Source organism: Penaeus chinensis, chromosome 30, assembly GCF_019202785.1.
Source record: "Penaeus chinensis breed Huanghai No. 1 chromosome 30, ASM1920278v2, whole genome shotgun sequence".
NCBI lineage: Eukaryota > Metazoa > Arthropoda > Malacostraca > Decapoda > Penaeidae > Penaeus > Penaeus chinensis.
In genome coordinates, this window is record NC_061848.1 from 10956477 (window position 1) to 10963976 (window position 7500).

At 42.9% G+C, this 7500-nt stretch overlaps 1 long non-coding RNA gene across 1 annotated transcript in view; it reads left to right on the forward strand.

Annotated features, from left to right (window-relative positions):
* Nucleotides 1-1368: 1368 nt before the first annotated feature.
* The window catches only part of LOC125041091, a 49657-nt gene continuing 43525 nt past the window's right edge, over nt 1369-7500 (forward strand). Inside the window, exon 1 of the long non-coding RNA XR_007116246.1 lies at nt 1369-2564. This is a non-coding gene — a long non-coding RNA (uncharacterized LOC125041091). The remainder of the gene's footprint in view (nt 2565-7500) is intronic.

Consider the following 7500-nt stretch of genomic DNA (forward strand, 5'->3'; position numbering starts at 1 on the left):
GAGGGGAAGAGAGGGAATATATATATATATATGAGAGAGTAGGAAGAGAGAGAAGTTAGGAGAGGATACAAGAGAGGAAGATATTTTTTTTCAAAAAAAAAAAAAAAAAGACGAGATACGATTAAAAAAAAAGAGAGGGAAATAAAACAAGCGAAAAAAGAAAGAAAAATTAAAAGAGAGAATAAAAAAGCTAAGAAAAAAAAAAAAAAAAAAACACTTAGAAAAGGGGGGACCGGAAAACGCAGTTCAAACAGTGATCAATAAAATGCTTAACGAGGTGAGGAAACCCCGACGTGGTTGTTGTCACTCTATACTTACATATCATTTTGGGAAACGATTTGCCGAGGGTTTCCAGCATGGCGCCCTCCTCTCACCCTCCTCCCTCCCTCCCTCCCTCTCTCCCTCTCTCTCCCTCTCTTCTCTTCCTTCCTTCCTCTTTCCTTCCTTCCTCTCCTCTCTTCCTTCCTTTATGGTCTTTCTATTCCCCTTTCGTATTCCCTCTTTAATCCATTCTACTCACTCTTCTATCTCTACGGTTTTTTTTCTCATTTTTTTTCTCCCTTTTGTAAGTGTGTGTATTCTCTCTCTCGCTCTCTCTCTCTCTCTCTCTCTCTCTCTCTCTCTCTCTCTCTCCTCTCTCTCTCTCTCCTCTCTCTCTCTTCTATCTATCTATCTCGCTCTCACTCTCTCTCTCTCTCTCTCTCCTCCTCTCTCTCTCTCTCTCTCTCTCTCTCTCTCTCTCTTGCTTTTCTTTCTTCTGTCTCACCTCACACATTTTTCGTCCCCTTCCTCTTCTCTTCTTCCTCTTATTGCTTCCCCTTTCCATCCTGCTTTCTCTTGTCTAACTCCCTTTTTCCTTTTCTCCCTTCTCCATCCCTTCCACGTTTCGCTTATGTTGCAGTCACGCAAAGGAAGAGGAAAGAGGGAAAGAGAGAGAATAAAAGAGAAAGGGAGAGAAGGAGAGAGATAAGGAGAGAGAGAGAGAGAGAGAGAGAGAGAGAGAGAGAGAGAGAGAGAGAGAGAGAGAGAGAGAGAGAGAGAGAGAGAGAGAGAGAGAGAGAGAGAGAGAGAGAGAGAGAGAGATGGATGGGGATGGATGGATGGATGGATGGATGGATGGTTGGATAGATAGAGAGATATGGATAGATAGAGCGAGAGATAGAGGAGCGAGGGAGAGGAGAGAGAGCGAACGAGAAAGAGAGAGAGAGAGCCTGAAGAACCGGAGAGAGAAAGAGAGAGAATCAACACCTCCATGAGCACCTGCGCGCGTCATTCGGTGGGAGGAGGTTAAACTCCGAGAGAAACTTTTAAAGGATCATGAAGTAGCTGCCACGGTTCAGATTCTCGCCTGCACGTTCGGGTGGCGGACAAGAGGCAAGGGAGAGGCCGTGGCAGGCGCACTCACTGAACCTGGACTGGCTCGCTCCCTCACACACACACACTGAGTTTCTCTCTCTCTCACTTCTCCTCTGAGTCTCCTCTCCTCCTCCTCCTCCACCTCTTCCCTATTCCTTCGTTCGCTCGCTCGCTCGCCGGACGGACGGACGACGGGACGCGAAACCCCGACAACCCGATTCGCTCCCGCTGCCAGTACTTCTCTGGCGTCCGACGGGAGGGGACGCACGCTCTCCGCTCTCGCTTCGTCTGACTTGTGTGTGTCCCGCGCTCGCCGATTTTGTCGCCGTGTACCTTTCTGTGGGATTGGCTTAGGAAAAATAGATTAGATTGGAAAAATCTCCTCAGCAGCGACTCGACTGGAGGTTTCGTCGTATACTTTTGAGATTAGTGTGTGATTTGTGGCGTGTTTATTTTCCCTTTTTTTCTTCCAAAATTCTGTAGTGGAGTTCCTGGCAATACGCTGAGAGAGAGAGAGAGAGGAAGAAGCAATTCAAGAAACACAAATAATTTCCATTTTTTTCTTTCACTTCAATGTTTTTTTAAAACAAGAAAATAAAAAAAATCACGAAATGAGCGTGGAGGAGCTCTCTCGTTGCTGAAGTGTGTGGAGTGAGGTTCCCATGTGTAAAAAGCCTATAGTTGCCACACACACGTTCCTCATCTACCTGCATGTTGCCTGGCGTGCTGTCAGTGAATTGTGAGATTTCTAGACACGGGCTTCACACTGCAACCCGGAGAACAGATTTCGGAAAACAGAATTAGATACGCGACCTCCAAAAAGGGGGAAATGCTTGGGAGCCAGACGCGGGTACTCCAGCAAATGTGAATGAAGCTGTGTTTCCCCACCTTTTCCCGGAATTAAACAGTGTTGCTAAAACAGAGAAAAAGTCTGAGATAACGATTAAAAAAAAAACAAAAAACAATAATAAACTAACCAGCAAACACGTGGCAATAACAACAAAAAACAAACGACGATAAATCAAAATACTCCGAACACAGTGACACCAAGAAAGAAAACGGAAGGACACTAAAACAACAGTAAACAAAAAATCTCGCCTACACAAGACCGGCCTCAGCGACACCAGCCACCGCGAGGAAGCCGACCGAACGACCCCGCCAGTGACAACGGGCAAAACCGCTTCCATTGATATATCATCTCATTAAAGGTAAGTCCAGGTGTCGGAGTACTCTCGAATCTCCCGACCAATTCAGAGGAGTCGGTCGGTTAAATAACTTCATGAGGTGTGCACACATTAAAGCCACTTTTATTCGGGCGTGCGTTCCAGCCGGGAAGTTGTTTGACTTGGGAGTAATTAAATATTCCTTTTTATACAAGTAATCTTGTTAAATATTGCCTCATATTGAAGAAATCTGGCTTTGCGCGTATTTACTAAAATCGTGGCGGGTAATTGACGTTAATATTGTAATGAAGTCAAATACGCGCGTTAAAGTCGGGATTATAAATATTTGTAAGGTCATTTAAAAATGTCACGTCTGTAGACGATATGTTTATATATATATATATATATATATATATATATATATATATGTATATATATATTATATATACATATTATATATACATACATACACACATACATACATATGTATGTATATGTATATAAATGTATATATATCGATGGCTGTATCTATATCTATACACATGTGTATATATATATTTATGTATGTATATATGCATACATACACGTACACACACACACACACACACACACACACACACACACACACACACACACACACACACACACACACACACACACACACACACACACACACACACACACTCAATCACACACTCAGTCACACACTCACACACACTCACTAATTCACTAACTCACTAACTCACTCACTCACTCACTCACTCACTCACTCACTCACTCACTCACTCACTCACTCACTCACTCACTCACTCACTCACTCACTCACTAACACACACCGCTCACTCACTCACTCAATATAGGCCTATGTACGTGCGTAAGGTGTTACCATGACCATATGCATAAATAAGTATAAGTATTTATATACGTCTGTGTGTGTGTGTGTTTGTGTCTATGTATGTATGTATGTATAATGCAGTATGCCATGCATATATGATGCTGTTATTGAAGCAAGGCCTTCGGAGACTTCGCTCGTGTGATACAGGTTGGTTCCAGCGAGGCCTGGTTGAGATGAGGAGAGGGGGGGGGGGTGGCATGTAAGCCCGTGAAATACAGTCAGGATAAACAAGTTGGTATGGATTATTGCTAAGGCATACTTTACTGTTATTGTTTGTAAATAAATCCATGAAAGCTTGGCTGGCACGTGGCTTAATGTATATATCTTTTATTAATTAATTTATTTATTATTATTTGTTTTTTTACTGTAAACGAAATGCATTGTTATCAATATAGCGATGTATTTTATGACCGTGTCGCATTGTTATATTATGCATAGTGTAGATCCACTATCAAATAGATGTTAGAGCAACTCGTGTAGAATAATAAGCGGGTATTCAGAGTTTCTCCATCAATAAACTGTTATCGATTTACTTTGACAACTAATTCGACATTTCGAATCACAGTTTTATTGGTGTCAGTGTTACTAATTCATGTGATTTACATAAGAAGCGAAAATATTATATAGTATATAAAGTAAGTTTGGAATAAGTTTTTTTTTTTAATGTTTGTGGTAATTGTTAAATTACTAGACTTCTTATATGCTAGTATAGACTTCTAGACTTCTTATATGCTAGTATAGTACGTTATGTAATGTTCAGTTTTACAAGCTCTTATTTTTAAGTTTCGTGTGATTTTGCGTACGCCAGAACTATATTTATCGTTTTTTTTTTTATCATATTTGCGTTTGCGGGTTAGTACGTTCCGTGCAAGAGCAGTAGGCATTGAATATTAAGTCAATCAGATTAATATTTTTCTGTACTACAAACAGAGATTACTTTTACGGCAAAATTTTACATCCGTACTCTAATATTTTTTTTCAATCATATGAAAAAAATAACCAAAAGCCTCTAATAGATGAATAGACAAACGGACAGCCAGACCAACAGATCTAATCACCAACAACGAAATCGAATTCGCACCTAGGCCTGTATTAACGAGGGTGCACCAGCCGAAATCCGCTCCCAGCAATACAGTACTTCATTTAACTCAGCCCTAGTCACCGGTTTCTCAAATAACATGTTCGGCGTCGCTGTGTAAACTACAGTCTGGGTTTTGTATACACATTCTCGCATCAACATGGACTTGTTATTTCACTCACTCGCCTTTTGCTAGTGCACTTAGAGAGACAGCTGCAGACAGGCGTGCACATACAAACAGGTGGGAAGGGAAGAAGGGAAGGGGGATTTCTGATAGATTGGTCGAAGGGGGGGGGGGGGAAGTGGAAGGGGGAGATAGATTGGTAGGTAAAGTGGGAGGGAATGAGAGGGTAAGACTGAGCGAGAAGGAGGAAGAATGGGAAGCCTGGCGGGGGGGGAAGAAAAGAAGGAGGGAGAAAAAGAAAGGGAGAAGATATACAAAAAGATAGATGGAGACAAAGACAGAGAGAGAGAGAGCGAGAGAGAGAGAGAGAGAGAGAGAGAGAGAGAGAGAGAGAGAGAGAGAGAGAGAGAGAGAGAGAGAGAGAGAGAAAAGAGAAAGAGAGAGAGAAAAAAGAGAGAGCCAAATTGAGAGACACTGTATGGGGGGGAAGGGGGGGCAGCGAAATGTGTGGAAAAGATAAATAAAAGACAGCAATACGTCTAGTGTTTTGCAAGACCTTAACAAAACGAGGAAACTCCTTCCCCCACTCCCCCCCACACTCCCACCGCCTTGAACCACCCACCAACCCTTTCCCTCACCTTGCACTAGCCCATCTCCAACCCCCACCTCAGCCCTAACCCTACCCCCCCTACCTGTTTCCCAATCCCAACTCAGTCCCCAAGCCCCTTGTCGACCCTCCCCAACCTCCTTCCTCACCTCTAACTTCCCCGCCTGTCCCCTACCCCAACCTCCAACCCTGTGCACATCCCCAACTATATCCCCCTATCCCCCAGCAACCCAAGACGACCCGCTAAATAGTCAAGGAGAATTTCAATCGCCAAGCTTTTTGATCCGAGTCCCTGTGCGCGCTCTCTCTCTCTCTCTCTCTCTCTCTCTCTCTCTCTCTCTCTCTCTCTCTCTCTCTCTCTCTCTCTCTCTCTCTCTCTCTCTCTCTCTATCCTTCCTTCCCTCCTCCCTTCTTTCTTTCCTTCCTTCCATCCTCTTTTCATTCACCCATTTATTCCTTTCTCTTTTCCTCCCTTCCTTCTCTCCCCCTCCCATTTCCCTTCCCTCCCTTCCTTTTCCCTTCCTAGTTTCCTCCCTCCCTCCCTCCCTCCTTCTCCGTTTTCTCTCTTTTCCTCCCTCCCTCCCTCCCCCTCCGTTTCCTCCCCCTCCCTCCCCTTCCGTTTCCTCCCCCACCCCCCTCCTTTCGTGACCGACATCCTAGGCCGGTGCGAGTCCCCAGGGATTCTTAGGGATGCTGGGATGCGGAGAGGAACGAAAGAGAGGGTAAGAGAAACGAAAAAGAGGAAAAGAAGAGAAACGCGGGAGTATTATTATTATTATCATCATCATTATTATTATAATTATTATTATCGTTATTATAATCATTATTATTATCTTTACTATTATTATTATTATTAGTAGTAGTAGTAGTAGTATCATTAGTATTATTATAATTAGTATTATTACTGTATTATTATTATTATCATCATCATCATCATCATCATCATCATCATCATCATCATCATCATCATCATCATCATCATCATCATCATCATCATCATCACCATCATCATCATCATCATCATCATCATCATCATTATCATTATTTCCAATGTCATCGTCATTATCACTATTATCATTGTCATTATCATTATCATCATTATTGTTATCACTATTATTATTATTAGTAGTATTAGTATTATTACTTTTATTGTTGTTTTCTTGTTGTTGTTATTGTTATTGTTATTGTAATCACCATCACCAATATTAATATTATCATTGATAGTATTATTAGTATTACTGTTACCATTATTACAGTTGCAATGTTGTTATTGATTAACGTTATTGGTTGAGAAATAAAAATATTCCATTCATCTTTCGCTTTCCATTTTGCAAAGTGGGCACGACTGCATTTGATAAGAAAGAGAGAACGAAGAGAAAAAAAGAGAAAGGGAAAAATGGAAAATAAAAAAAATGAAAGAAAAAAGAGCGAAAACTGCGAAGACTGTATTGATCGTTAAATTATTGCGATTTCAAGATTCCTTGTGAAGAGTGTAATGAAACTCCGGGGCGGACTGACCCCTCTCTCCTCTCTTCTCTCCTCTCTCTCTTTACTCCCTCCTCTCTCATCTCTGTCTGTCTGTCGTCCCGCTGTCTGTCTGTCTGTCTGTCTCTCTCTCTCTCTCTCTCTCTCTCTCTCCTTCCCCCCCATCTCTCTCTCTCTTCTCTCTCTCTCTCCTGTCTGTCTGTCTGCTGTCTCTCCTCTCGCTCTCTCTTCTCTAGTCGTCTCACTCTCTCTCTCCTCTTCTTTTCCATCTCTCTCTGTCTGTCCTGTCGTCTCTCTCTCTCTCACTCTCTCTCCTCCCCTCCCCTCATCTCTCATCTCTCTCTCTCTCCCCTCTCTCTCCTCTTTGTCTCTCTCTCTCTTCTCTTTTCTCTCCGCTCTCTCTTGTCCTCTGTCTCTCTGTCTCTCTGTCCTCTCTGTCCCCTCTGTCTCTTTTGTCGTCTGTTGTCTTTTGTCTGTCTGTCTGTTTGTCTGGTCCTCCTCTCTCTCTCTCTCCTTCTTCTCTCTCATTCTCTCTCTCTCTCTCATCTTCTCTCTCTCTTTTCCCCCTCCCCTCTCCCCTCTCTCTCGCTGTGTGTTGTGTTGTCTCTCTCTCCTCTCTTTCTCTCTCTCTTTTCTCCCCTCTCTTCCTTTTCTCTCTTTTCTCTCTCTCTGGCTCTCTCTGTCTCTCTCTGTCGCCTCTCTCTCCTCTCCCCTCTTCTCGTCTCTCTAGTCTCTTCTCTTCTCTCTCTGTACTGACCTCCTCACTCTCCCCTCTCCTCTCTCTCTCTTTTC